Source organism: Capsicum annuum, chromosome 2 (assembly GCF_002878395.1).
Source record: "Capsicum annuum cultivar UCD-10X-F1 chromosome 2, UCD10Xv1.1, whole genome shotgun sequence".
NCBI lineage: Eukaryota > Viridiplantae > Streptophyta > Magnoliopsida > Solanales > Solanaceae > Capsicum > Capsicum annuum.
The window spans coordinates 57,819,147-57,835,027 of NC_061112.1; the positions used below are offsets into that span (position 1 = coordinate 57,819,147).

General features: G+C 37.9%; 1 non-coding gene across 1 annotated transcript; it reads left to right on the forward strand.

The window, feature by feature from the left end:
- Window positions 1–2,141: 2,141 nt before the first annotated feature.
- Window positions 2,142–2,250, forward strand: LOC124896406. The gene has a single exon (XR_007052769.1). It is a non-coding gene; the product is annotated as a small nucleolar RNA R71 (small nucleolar RNA).
- Window positions 2,251–15,881: the final 13,631 nt, after the last annotated feature.

Below are 15,881 nucleotides of genomic sequence, written 5' to 3' on the forward strand. Positions count from 1 at the left end.
GGGAGTGTGAGGGAAATGGGGGGAAATTAGGGATTAAGTGGATGAAATAACCGCGACCACACTCAGCTGGTCATGATCACGGATACACGGGTGACTGCAATCGTGCCTAAGGACCGCGCTCATGGTAATTGAGAGCATTTATCCTTGTATTCTCCTGTTCAGCTTTTTGCTTAATTTTAAAAACTTTTTCCCTATTAAATTTCAATGAAAAATTGCACACTTACCTCTTTCCATTCTCATCTAATACACTCCATAGTGCCATAAATGCATGAGTTATTTATATGCAAAAGCTGACATATATACTAGAAAACATGAAAAAAAGGATACGAGCCACTTTTAGGTCATTTATGGGTTGCGACCAACCTAGCACCTTAGTTAACATCATGGCAGGACGTGTTCCTTCATCCATCTTCAAGGTGGGTCCTCAAGCCCCTTTTCATTCCCCCTCTCATTCCCCATATCCACCATAAAAACAATTTGGAGCTCCAATGTTTGCTTCTTTATCTTGCATATTGTGAAAGAGACGTCATCCTCTTGTACCCTAAGCTTCATTTCCCCCATCTCCAAATTGATAATGGCTCTTCCAGTGGCAATGATAGGTACCTCTTGTTCCATTTCACAATCTAATACCACAAAATCCATCAAAGTATAAACTTGTCAACTTTAATAAAGACATCAAATAAAATTCCCATTGGCTTTTTGATAGACTGGTCCACTATTAAGAGTTGCATAGAGGTCAGTGTAGATTCATCCAATCGAAGTTTCATGTAGATGACATAAAACATTAAGTTAATGCTCGCACCAAGGTCACACGAAGGCATTAAGTTGATGCTCGCACCAAGGTCACACAGAGCTTTTGCAAACTCATGTGTCCCTATTGTACAAGGAATGGTGAATGCTCTAGGGTCGTCTTTCTTTTCCACAACCTTAATATCCATGATAGAACTACACCCATGAGTGACCTCAATTGTGTCACCTTCTACAAGATTCTTTTTGGACATCAAATTTTTTATTAGGTTAGCGTATCCTAGGATCTCTTAGATTACCTTGAGCAACATGTTGTTTATTAATAGATTGCTAAGTTTTTCAATGAACTTCCTTAATTTATCACCTTCTTTTTTTGTACAATCATTGAGGGAATGGGGCGATAATTTGGATTATGGGTCTTGCTCTACTTTGTGGCTTTTTGATGTCAACTACATTTTCATCACTTTCATCAGTCTCTTTCTCATTATTTTCTTCTTGAATTTGAGGTAAAACTTCCTTTGCTTTAGCTTTAGACATTTTCTCACTTAATTCTCTATTAGAGGGATCATCAAGTTTCTTTCCACTCCTTGTGACAATTTTTAGAACTTGAGCATCATTCTTTGGATTAGAAATCATGTCACTAGGGTGTCCACCTCTAGGCCAAGAATTTAGTTGCGTGGAGATTTTCCCAATTTGGGTTACAAATTACTTGATAGAGGCAGAGTGAGACTCCATAGTTTGAAAGAGTTGAGAGAAGTCACCTTTCAACTCATGAACCATTTTGTCCATACCTTTCACTCTATTCAATATTCTTGCTAACACATATTTGGTCTTAAAATTTTTTAGGTCGATGGTACTTAACTCCTTGGTCTTAGCTAGATCATAAGGGCGAACACAACATTTATAATCATGCTCCCTATCCCTCAAATCTCTATCTCTCTCACTGTCCATCCAACCTTGATTCCCACCTTGGCTTTGACAGGTGGGATAGGAATACCCCAAGTGATTAGCCAAATATAGGGTTTCCTCATTCAACTTCTTTGATTCTACTTTATCTTCATAAGATTTTGATGCTACAGTATTTACTACTTTCGTGGGTGCTCCCATAGCATGCTTTGTCAAGAGCTCAAGTTGGGTCATCATTTTTACCATGTTTTCCTCCGTTGTTCATAAAACATTCTTTTTTCATTATCAACCACGGAATTAGGGTAAGGGATCTTGGGACTTCGGTATCATGGGTATGCCAACCCTAATTTTGCTTTGACACGTATCCTATTAATAGAAAGGCCGCATGGTGGTGGATCTTCACTATGGATCCACCTACCACATTATCCACCACTATTTTGTTTAATGGATAAAGGGAACAAGAGAAGATCTTAAGAAGCATCTTCTTTAAGACTTTATGATTTGGGCATTGGGCCAATTTTCCATTAAACCATTCCCATGCTTCAAACAATGACTCTCTATTCATTTGCTGAAAATTTATAATCTCGTCCCGCTTTTGAAGAATTTTAGATAGTTGGAAGTATCTATAAAGAAATATCGTAGTAAGATCGTCCTAATATGTAATTGAGCTGGGTGGAAGTGATCAGATCCATAAAACTACCTCGCCCATTAGTAAGAATGGGAAGAGGCAAAGCCAAATGAATTCTTCAAATGGACATTTGGGTCCTCAAAGTCTTGACCCCCGTATAATCCTTTCTTTTGCAATATGTAAAGCATGACGCTAGTCACATGGAAGACTGTGTTCCCATTAGTTAGTGGGATACATATTGCACTTGTTTGGCCCGCTTCATTTTGTTGGCCCTCATCATCTAGAGGACTATCATAGGGCCCATGTTTCTTGTAGTATCACTCATTTTTCCACTAAAACTTTGATCCACTAAAAAAATTCAAAAATAACAAATAAAGTAAATTATACCACTTTGGGTATTCCCAATTAAAAATCACACCGCATAAGTGAAATTTATATTCCACCCCTGGCAACGGTGCTATTTATAAAACGCTCAACTCACTCTCATGTTTCAGGGTGAGGCGGTCATTGTCAATTACCCAAATTTATTTGGGGTTGAATCCACAAGGAGCGAGTCATAAATTTCAAGTCATAGAGGTACTCAAATTACTAAAAGGTTACCCATAATGCTAATAAACATGACATGTAAAATAAAATGGGGGGAATTATTTTTGAATTGGTTTGTAATGATTTTGATTAACAATACACGAATATTACACTTTTATTTTAAAAGCAGGATTTAAGGAAATCTTTGTATTATGTCTACCTAAAGGTAAAAGCACGTGGGTTGATGATGGTTTAACATGAATATTAGTTGTTAACTAAGAGATAGGCTAAGTCGAAGATCATTATGGTCAATCATTCAATAAGACCACAACGATTTCACCCATTAACTCTTTCTAGCACCAAACAAGTTTACACTTCGTAATCATCCAAAACCTCAATCAAGCATCCCTATTTCTAGGATGTTTCTCTTGAATTAATTTACACTCATATTACACTTATTTCTAAGATTACAAAAGGTACTAAACCATAGGTTTAATTGTCTACCATTGCTTTATCTCCCTATAACCCTCTTTCAAAGATGTTAGTGGTTACCATATATTCACTTTTATCCCTCTTTCAAGGATGATTAGGGTTTCTAGAGTTTGAGATTTCACCTATCAAACCCATTTGGAGATTTTGGGTTTTCACCCACAAATTGCAACTCATAAACTCAAGTAATGGTAGAATTCATACTCAACAACTAACCATCATGCAAAGACAACAACACCCTCATACATTTACACTTTAGTTCAACCTAATCCTAAGACTGATTTACTTAGATATTTATGAAGAAAGTAAAGAAAGATATACCATCTGGATTATCCAAAGCTTTCATTCTTACAAAATACTATAAAATTAACCCTCCACAATTAGTTACACACTTGCCTAATAAGGGTTTCTTGCTTCTAATTAAACATTGTCAATGAGATAATAAATCCCTAAAGAAGAAAAGGTTTTTGCCTATATAGGATTTGGGATTTGTCTATGCTATTTCACAAAATTTCCCTGGGTCATATTCCCGCTGAACTATGATTACACAGGTTCAAATGTGACCGCATCTAACGACTATAGTTGTGCTCTACGATCGTATTGTGCTGACCATCTTGACTGACAGCGATTGCGGCCTAAGGATTGCGATCACAATAATGAGGGTGAACTACTCTAGGTCTCCAACTACACTTATTTTGCTTCAATTTAATCCCTTTTAGATCCAATACACATCTTTTCACCTTCCTGACTATATACCTACAAAATTTGGATATTAGTGCATTTAAATCATGATGATACCTCATTTTCTTATACAAAACATGGTAATGTGCACATATGTTTGGTGCAAATGAGTGGTAAAACCACCAGTCATCATTGATCCTTTTGGATTACTATTTTATCGTTCATATTCGAGATGTATTTATTAGTCGTACACTGTGATACCATATTTTGGGATTTATATGGTATTTTTTGTTGTGTACCTCTGCCATTATTATTTTTTTATGGTGGCTTCATTCTAGAAGCCTTGCCTTAGATTTAGGTATTTAATTTTTATGTCATATTAGTTTTGGTTATAGGCTTACATGTTATGGCTTTCCACGACAAGTGCCATTATGACCCCTTGGTTTTTGGGTCATAACATATTCTTACACTTTGACACCATGTTATAGGATAGTTTATGGTATCTTTATTCTTAAGACTTTTTCTATTGTTGTACTTGTATGGGCTTACTTTTCTCCAGAAGTCTTATCTCGCAAATTGTTGTATTATGTTCTTCTATCTTATCAACTTGGGTGATTGGATTACTTATGAAGGCTTAGCCACAATAAGTCCATCATGGCCTTAGGTTCTTGGTCATGAGAAATTAGTATTAGAGTAGATAGTTTTATCGGTTTTATTAGTGTAATAACAGGGTGTCTAATGAAGTCTTGGGGATCAATATATAGGCATTTGTATCTATTTTCAAGGGGATGGAAAATATCTTGAGGAAACGTCCTTATTTTATTCCTTATTATTGTATTTTTCATACCCTATATTCTAAATTATGTTTTACTTTTTTCTACACAGATGGTGAGCACTAAATCCCATGAGTCTTGGGATACTAAGATAGCATCCGAGGAGAGAGCCCAACCTAGGGGACAATTCATGAGTTACGGACTGGCTCGCGGTAGAGGACGGGCACAAGGATTATTCCCTTCTAGAGGTAGTACTATGGGGATCTCTACTGAGCCCTTGGTTGAGAATACTAGATATGTGGAGCCTACTCTAGTTCTACAAAGTACTACAACCCTAGTCTTGGAGGGTAATTGATTCATCTACAAACTTATTTAGATGGTGTTACTTTTAGTTCACATTATATTCCTCCAGCGCTGAGTGTTGTACCTCTACCTGTGCTAGAGTCTACTTATGGTGTTCTTCTAATTTAGAGTAAGATTCTTCCTTCAGTACAAATATCTGATTATGGTATTCCATAGACTTTGTACATTTTTTCTCCTTTGATGCCACTATTTGAGTATGTATTCCAAATTTAGGAATTCAACCTTTAACGGTGTTTCCCCTTCAAGTAGGATTACAACTTGTTAGATTTACTATTCCTCCTATTAGATCTGAGGACCAGACGATGTTTGAGAGATTTAATTGCTTGGGTCTATCCAAGTTCAGTGGTGTTGTGGGCGAGAATGCCTATGAGTTCTTGATTGATTGTATGAGGAAGTTATATAACCTTGGATTGCTCAAGTCGAATGGAGCTACTTACACTACCTATAAGTTCAGAGATGTCATTAGAGATCAGTTGAGGTCACTTGTTAGTACAAAATAGCTTAGTTCGCCAGAGATAATTTGGCATCAGTTTGCTGCTGCCTTGTTTGATAGGATTGTTCCTTAAAATTTAAGGGATCAGATAATAGATAAGTTTGATCACTTGGAAGGGATCCATGACTATTGCCAATTATGATTCATATTTCCATGCCTTCTCTAAAAATTTTATTGCTAGTATCGCCATTGAGTTTGAAAGGATTCAATTGTTTTTGAAGGGATTGGATACCACTTTTCAGTTGGCTGCTACCCATATGATAATGTTAGGGGATTTATTTTAGAGTGTGGTGGATCATTTGATGATGATTGTGTCTGTTATTTAATCTACTCAAGGAAACACCAAGAAGGTGCACCGTCAGGGCATGTTCAGTGGTCACATCCCTTGAGGCATAAATTTTAGAGGTTCCCATAGTTACTATAGTATACCAATGCATGATGCTTTGTAGGATTCGATTAGTAAGTCTTAAGGTTCCATGGCTAGAGGTAGTCGAGCATCGTCCCAGGGTGGACATTATAGCACAGTCGTACCTTCTCTAATTGAGTTGGGCGCAGAGGTTGTTTTATATGTGAGGAATTTTGATACGTGGCAAAGGATTTACCTTGTCATATTTTAAGGCCTACTCTTATATCAATAGTAAGAGGTGAGTCCCAAGGTGGGAGAGGTACTACTAGAAGTGCATAAGGTACAGGTAATGGTGCTCGTGATAGTGGTAGTAGAGTTATTCAGTTCAATAGCAGACATGGAAAGTGCTATGCTATACCTGCCGGACTTGAGGCAGTGTTACTAGATGTTTTTATTATAGGTATCGTCCCCATTTGATTTAGATCTGTATTTGTGTTATTTTATTTGGGGTCGACTTTATCATATGTTTTTGCATAGTTTGCTTCTCATTTTGAATCTACTTGTGAGCCTCATGCCATGCCTATTAATGTATCTACCTCTATTGGAGACTCTTTAGTGTTGGATTAGGTTTACCAATCCCGTATTATGGACTTCACTGGGCATAACACTTGTGTATATCTTACTATCCAAGATATGGTAGATTTTAATGTCATCTTAGGTAATGAATGGTAAGCTCCCTATCATGCTATTATAGATTGTTATGCTATGTCTGTGACTTTAGCTTTGCCGGGTGAGCCTAGGATAGCTTGGAAAGGTATGCTTTACTCAGGTCCCAAGGCAATCATCGCATGATAGAAAGGGGATATTTTTCTTTCATGGTGCATATTTATGATACTAGAGTGTTGTTTCATTGCCTCCTTTAGATTCAGTTTGCATTGTCGGTGAGTTCATGGATGTTTTTTCTATGAATTTACCTAGGATGCCTTGAATCGTGGTAGTAACTTCTCTATTTATGTTGAGCGGGGCACCAAGATAGTTTCTATTCCTTCTTATAGGATGGCTCCAACAAAATTGAAGAAATTTAAGACACAATTATAGAAATTATTTGATAAGGGATTTATCCGACCTAGTACATCACCTTGGGTACTCTTGTTTTGTTTATGAAGGAAAAAGATGGGTCTAAGCATATGTATATTGATTACTGGTATTTTAATAATGTGACATTTAGGAATAAGTATTATCTTTCTTTTATTGATGATTAGTTCGATCAACTTCATGGGTCTTTGGTGTTTTTGAAGATTGATTTAAGGTTCGGGTATCACCAACTGATGATTCAATCTTCTGATATTCCAAAATAGGCCTTTGGACTTGATATAATCATTTTGAGTTCATGGTTATGTCCTATGGGTTAACCAATTCCCCAGCCACATTCATAGAGTCGATAAACCTAGTGTTTCGACTAGATCTTAGTTCATTCTTCATGGTTATTATAGATCATATCTTGGCTTACTCTAAGAGTGAGACAAAACATAATAAGTATTTGTGAATTGTACTTAAAATGTTAAGAGTTGAGAAGTTGTATGCTAAATCCTCCATGTGCAAGTTTTGGTTGATTTCTATCTCTTTCTTGGGCCATGTTGTGACCAAGGATTGTATCATGGTCAATCCAACCAATATTGCAGTGGTTTTTGATTGGGCCAGGACAACTTGTCCTACCGAGATTTGTAGTTTTGTTGGTTTAGTAGCCTATTATTGATTCTTTGTTAAGGGTTTTTCATATTTTAGGTCTACTTGACAAAGTTGACTAAAAAGAATTTTTTTCAATGGTCCAATGCTTGTAAAGCAAGCTTTCAACAGCTCTAGGATATTGACCTCAACTTCTAATTTGACTTTGTCCAAAGAGGTTATAGGGTTTACCATCTTACGTGATGATTCAGGCATTGGGTTAGGTGTTATGTTGATACATAAGGGTAAGGTAATTGTGTATGATTCTTATCAGTTAAAGCCTCAAGAGAAGAATTACCCTACCCATGATTTTGAATCGTGTACGATGGTATTTATATTGAGGTTGTTGAGACACTATTTGTATAGAGTTTGTTGCGAGAACTTCTTAAATCACTGTAGCCTTCAGTACTTCTTCACCCATCGAGATATTAATATGATGTAGTGTCATTGACTTAAGTTACTTAAGGATTATGATCTTACTTATTTTATCACTCGGGAAAGGTTGATGCAGTTGTTGATAGCTTAAGTTGAAAAACGGGTTGTAAGAGTAGCTTGGCACATATTTTGACCAACAAGTAACCTTTGTCCTTAGAGGCTCAGTCTTTGGCTAACCAGATGGTTAGGCTTGATATCTCTACACCTGGTGTATTTTGATATTTCTTCAAGCTAGATCTTCATTGTTGGAGCAGATTCAGGCTCATTAGTTTCATGATGTTGGTTATAGAGTAATTAAGGATAAGGTGTTGAGTATTGAGGACAAGGAAGCTTCACTTGACTCTGATGGCATTTTGAGGATTGGAGGTACTCCATTCATTCGGGAGTGACCAAGATGTATCGTGATTTAAGAAAACACTACTGGTGAATCGGTATGAGGAAAGATGTAGTGGATTTTGTAACTTGTTACCTAAGTTGTTAGCAGGTTAAAGTCGAGCATTTGAAACCTGGTGGTTTGCTTCAGTGGTTACCCTTTTTTAGTAAAAGTGGGAATTTGTCACTATAGACTTCATGACTGGGTCGCCTCGTACTTCTCGTATTTCAGATAGTGTTTGGGTCATCCAGGGTAGATTGAAAAAGTTTGCTCATTTCATCCCTATTCAGGTTGCCTTCAGTGCTTAGAGGTTAGCTTTTATCTATAAGGTAACAAGTAGCCCCAAGCTAACCCTTTGAGCCTCTTTCTACTAACAATTCTCATTTCAAGATAAAATAATTCAAACTTTAGCATAGTCATATTATATGAAGGGAGATACGGAGAAAATACTCGGTCCTAACAACCACAATACTGGAATTTTTAACACAATCACAATCTGATAACTAGTCTGACTAATCCTCTACTAATCCATAAACTAGAGAATCGTTGGGAAAGGTCCCCAACTGACTCAAATAAAGTGAAAGAAAAACAAAACGTAGCCTCTCAAATGCAGAAATGTCAGAAGATAGGTCCTCAAACCATGAGGACTCAACACTATAAGAACGAAGACAGAGGTACTCAAAAGTCACTGATGAGTCTGGGACTGAGCACCTGAACCTATATTATAAGACAATGTAACACATAGACGTATATATGGATTAGGACTTGGGAATGTACTGAGTATATGGGGGTGCATGCATTTATATAAAAGAACATCAATACTCTTCAATCAAATTATGCATGCAATAAGTAATGACTCACATGGCTTGAATAAGTATAAAATGTAAAGCTCATGAATCATGTAGAATGGAGCATGTAATACAAATCTCGTGAGTCATCATAGTTTAACTTTGAAACATACTTCAATGCATTTCGTTCACCTTAGGAAAATATCTCGTTTCAAGCTTTAGGGAAATCATTCTATCTCACTAGAAAGATACTCTAGTTTAGGGAACTAACTTATCTCATAGTTTTAGAGAAAATACTTATATCAAGGGAAAAAATTTATCTTAAGCAGCAAGTCTGCAACTTTACTATTAGGAAAATAACTTGTATCAAGGGAGGCTCTATTAACCGACATAAACCATGCGAGCTACATGGAGTCCAAAATTTTGTCCTTCTAAGGAGGCGACCCTACATTGGGGAGGAGCGTGATACTCTTTCCAGGGAGTATAACCTCAATTCAGTGACCACTTATCTCGGCCTCGGGCCTAATACCTCGGCCTTAGGCCCAAAATCTCAACCTTACAGTGGCACATTTTTCTGGGGTCAAAAACCATAGTAACTTACCCAACTAGGTGCTAAATACTACTCCCTTTACTTTATCTCGCTCATCTCATGAAAATCTACTTTAAAATAGTCTCATGGATCATCAATAACGCAACAATCAAATATGTAATCTCATGTAGTGATGTGGATTTCAAAACCCCATGACCATTAGGTGAAAACATTTGTCAATAATCTCAGAATACTCAAATCATGGGTGCTTATATCACAAGAGTTCACAAAATTGCAAATCTCAAGTAGGGCTCAATAACGCATAATTAAATCTAGGGCTCAATAACGCATAATTAAATCTCAAGTTAAAACTAATCAAAAACATAATAGATAGCATATAGATTCATAGCTCATGAAGAAATCTGAAAATTTCAGCAATTTGTCTCAAAATCTCAACATGTTCATATACTTCAATATCTCAAACATCTCAACTATTAATTTCTCAAGGATTAAAATCACGGGGTATAGACCCAACAACAATTTCTCAAGAAAACATGTTAAAATCATGCCATTAGACTCTCAATTCATGGTAAACGTCACAATATTGAAATCAATAATAATGGGTGAAAATCCCTGATTCAAATTTATGTGAAATCTCATAGATTGCAGAAAATTATATTTTAAATAAGCCTTTGGGCACAAGGATGAAAGGATTACCCTTGTTCAAAACCTCACATACCTTAGATTATGAAATTGGATGAATGAGCTTGCTCTAATAACTTCTTCTTACTCTTGAGAAATGGTTTTTGCAACCCTCAAACTTGGGCAACTCAAGTCTTAAGTCAATTTGTAGAATCCATTGTAAGTTCTTCGATTTCCTGGAGAAGGGTTTTATATTGGATTTTGAAGGAGAAACCCTAGCCTTTTAATGTTTTAGGAGATAATGAGGCTATCATAATCATTTGGAATATATCTGGTTGATGAACGAGTGGAAAGACCGAAAAGACCTTTTAAAAATGATCTAAAAATACTGAACGGGGTCTGCGATGGTCGGAGTGATAGTCCATCGCAAGTCCGACGGTCCGTCGGGTCGTCCGTCGCACGATGACTAGAAAAGGGACACACTGCATTGATGCGATGGTTGGATCAACGGTCCATTGTAGGTTCGACGGTTCGTTGTATCTTCCGTTGCACGATGGACAGGATGAGACCACACTGTGTTAGTGGCAACGGTCTCAGCGATGGTCCATCGCAGCCTTGATGGTCCGTCATCCTGGCCGTTGCACTTAGGCCAGGAAATTAATTTTCTTCCTTGTTCAAGATCGTTTGAGGAATGGTCCATTTCAAACTCGACGGTCCATCGGATCGTCCATCGCACCAGGTCAGTTCCGACAACTCTAAGTAAAACAGCCATGACTTCTCACCCCGATGCCGGATTTGGACGAAATTGGTATCGTTGGAAAGCTAATTAAATTATCTATATGGTTTAAATAACAATCACTTGGGAAGTCTCTTCTCAATCTTTTAGGGCCGGAATTACACTTCACTTGACATGCTCTAAGGCTCGAACTACGAGGGAACTTGATGGGTTTTTATAATATCAACCCCTTGGAAACATTAATCCTCAAATGTCGCTAGTTAGACTAGGAATACAAGAAAAATAGAGTGCATATAGCTAAAGCAATTTTCAAAACGGCTCAAAATCACTCTCTAAAATCTTGAATACCTCAAAAATTGAAAGAATAGATTTATAGCTGAACTTTAGATTTGAAGGGATAAATTATGAAAGAATAATACGTTCAGATCAATCTGAACTCGTGGAAAAGAGGTCTGGGTAGTTAGCTCACATGTGTGCCTCTACCTCCCAAGTAGCACGCTCAACTGAACACTTTGACTAATGGAACCTCTTTGTTCCTTAGTCTACGGATATGAAAATCTAGGATCTCAATGGGAATCTCATCGAATGAAAGACTATTCTGAATATCAGCACTGTCTGAAGGATCTACTACAACAAAATCACCAATATGCTTTTTTAAGCATGGAGACATGAAAAATAGGATAAACGGATGACAAGTCGACGGGCAACTCAACCTCACAGGCTACCTTGAAAACACGGCTCATGACTCAATATCAGCCAACATAACGGGGACTAAGCTTTCCCTTTATACGAAACCTTTTCACCTATTTCATGGGTGAAATATTCTAGTACACCAAATCACCCACTTCAAACTCAAGATCTCTTCTTCTCACATCGGCATATTACTTTTGACGACTTTTAGCTGTCTTCAACATTTCTCTAATCAACTTAAGTCTCTCCATAGATTCAAACACTGAATTAGGCCTGATCACGGTAGCTTCACCCACTTCAAACTAACCTATGGGTGATTTACATCTTCTACCATATAAGGCCTCAAATGGTGCCACCCCGATGCTATCATGGTAACTATTGTTATAGGCAAACTCTATCAATGGCAAATGCTCATCCCAACTACCTTTGAAATCAAGAGCACACGCCCTTAACATAACTTCTCGGGTTTGAATGGTCCTCTCAGCCTGACTATCTGTTTGTAGATGAAAAGCAAAACTCAAAAGAACTTGGGTAGCAAGACCCTGCTGAAATGCCCTCCAAAACTAATAAGTAAATTGAGTACCCCTATCCAAAATGATAGATGAGGGAACTCCGTGCAGTCTGACTAACTCCCGAAATACAATCTAGTGTAATCCTCCACGGTATAAGATGTGTGCATGGGCAAGAAGTGTATGGACTTAGTCATCCTATCTACAACAACCCAAATAAAATCATGATGATGACGCGAAAGAGGTAACCTAGTCACAAAGTTCATATTCACCACCTCCCACTTCCAAGTGGGTATACCAAGCTCTTGCATCACATCACTAGGCCTTTGGTGCTCTACCTTAACCTGTTGGCACATTGCATACTTTGTTACAAACTTAGCTATATCCTTCTTCATACCATTTCACCAATAGATTTTCTGCAAGTTGTGGTACATCTTGGTAGTGCTGGGATGAATAGAATACCACACGCCATATGCTTTAGCCATAATCCTCTACCTCAGATCATCAACATACGAAACACGCAACCTACCCTGCAATCTCAACTCGCCATCTCCTTATTGGGAGAAAACCTCTACCTTTCGGTCCTTAACTAACTCCTTCTGCCTGACCAAACTAGGATCTCAGTCTTGCTTCTCTTTTACTTTTGAAACTAAAGAGGATTCAGAACTACTCTGCACTAACGTACTTCCCTCAGCTGACTCAAGCAACCTAACACCAAATCTAGCTAGAAAATGCACATCACGAGCTAACTTTTTCGTACCTTTCTCTACATAAGCAACACTACCCATAAACAATCTACTAAGGGCATCCGCCACTACATTAGCCTTACCCGGGTGATACAACACACTCATATAGTAGTCTTTCCACAACTCCAATGACCTCCTCCACCTAATATTCAACTCACTCTAATTAAACACATATTGCAGGCTCTTATGATCAATAAACACATCAACATGAACACCATAAATATAGTGTCCAGATTTTCAACGCAAAGACCACATTAGCTAACTCAAGATCATGGGTTGGGTAATTCTTTTCGTGTGGCTTTAACTATCTAGAGGCATAGTATATAACCTTACCTCATTGCATTAACACACAACCCAAACCAATTATAGAGGAATCATAATACACCATAAAACCGTCTGTACTATTAGGCGAAGTCAACACTGGGGCTGAAGTAAGTCAAGTCTTCAACTCCTAAAAACTCTTCTCATAGGAATCTGACTACTGGAACTTAATTTTCTTTTGGGTCAACCGAGTCATGGGAGATGCAATAGAAGAGAAACCTTAAACAAAACGGCAGTAGTAGCCCGCTAGACCCAACAAACTTTTAATAAAGATGGAGAGATAGGTCTAGGCCAGTTTCGTATAGATTTTATCTTTTGGGGATCAACTCTAATACCTTCACCTAAAATAATATCACTCAGAAAGGCTATAGACCTTAGCCAAAATTCACACTTACTGAATTTGGCAAATAACTGGTGACCTCTAAGAGTTTGTAAGATAATTCTAAGGTGATCCGCATGATCATTCTTACGGTGGGAGTATACAAGGATGCCATGTATGAACACTATGACAAACATATCAAGATATTTCTTGAACACTTGATTCATAAGGTCCATAAAAGCTACTGGTGGGATTGGTTAGCCCGAAAGACATGACTAGAAACTCAAAGTGACCATAGCGGGTTTGAAAGGCTGTCTTTGGAATATCACATTCCCTCACATTAAGTTGATGATAGCTGGATCTAAGGTCTATCTTGGAGAAATAACCTGCACCCTGCAACTGATCAAATAGGTCATCATTTCTTAGAAGAGGATACTTATTTTTGACTGTGACCTTGTTAAGCTGATGATAGTCAATGCATAAACGGAAAGAACTATCTTTCTTCTACACCAATAAAATAGAGCACCCCAAGGAGAAATACTACTCCTTATGAAAAATTTGTCTAAAAGATCTTGGAGTTGCTCTTTCAACTCTTTAAGCTTAGCAGGTGCCATACGGTATGACATAATAGAAATGGGATGAGTGTCGAGGAGAAGGTCAATCCCAAATTCTATCTCTCTATCAGGAGGTACCCCTAGGAGATCTTTTGGGAAAACATCTGGAAACTCATTAACAATTTTGACTGACTAAATAGTCGGAGCGTCCGACTTAGTGTCTTTGACTCTACCAAGGTGATAGATGCAACCTTTGGATATTAGATATTTGGCTTTGATATAGGAAATAAAATAACTCTTGGGAGATACTGAACTCCCGAACAATTCAAACTATTTCATTAGGAAACTAAAACTTGACCACATGTGTACGACAGTCTAGATGCATAACAAGAATGAAGCCAATCCATACCCAGAATAAGGTCAAAATCCACTATGTCTAAATCTCTCAAGTTAGCAAGTATGACTCTATGAAGAATAATAACAGGACAATCTCTATATATTTGTTACGCAACAACTGACTCCCCTACTGTTGTAGAAAATAGGAAGGGCTCAAAAATCTTTTCGGGACTCATTTTGAAATTCACAGCTACAAGTGGGGTCATATAAGAGACACTTGACCTGGGGTCCATCAACACATAAACATCAAAGAAATAGACATGGACCATACCGGTAACAACATCGGGAGAGTCCGTTAGCTCTCGACGGGATGGTAAGGTATAGAATCTATTCTTGCATTGACCACCAATAGTCCTAGATGAAATGCCCTAAACAGGGGTGGGATGAGGTATAGGAGCTGGTGCACTTGTATCCTGTGCCTGAGGTTGGGTATATCTATTCCCCTGTCTAGCATGAGGATAATGTCCAAGTCTGTTGCTCTGCTTGCCATAACCAAAACAACCCCTCAGATCTATGAAATACTCTTTGAGATGATCCCTACCATACTTAGCACAAGGAGGATAACACGTCCTATTATCTACACTGTTCTGTGACCTAGACATAAAAGACCTGCCCCGATGAAGGTGCTGGCATATATGGATGTCTCTGAAACTGAGGGTAGTTCTCTCCATAGAACCTAGGCTGGCGAAACTCATTCTGCTCAGATCTAGCCCTCTTGTTACCCCTTACTCACTCTATCTCTCTAATCTTATCCATCTCTAAATACTGGGTATACATCTTCAATCTCCCCAGCTCCATATCCCTATACAACATCACAATCCTACACTTTTTCAATACAAACCTAGAAACACTGGTCACGAACTTTCTCATACTAGCCCGGGTTTCAGAAATCAAATCAGGAGCGTACTTGCCTAGCTGGTTAAACTTTAAGAAGGACTCCTTAATAGTCATGGAGCACTTCCTAAAGTTCATAAACTCCCCAATCATTGCCTCCCACATCTCAAGCAGAAAGAACTTCTCCAAGAATGCATCTTGGAACACCTGCCAAGTCATAGGAGCATCATTATCACCTCTACCCTTCCTCCATAATACAACCCAGTCATAAGCAATGTCCTTCAGTCCGTAAGACACCAATTCAACACTTTCTTCCTCAGAAACATACATCAC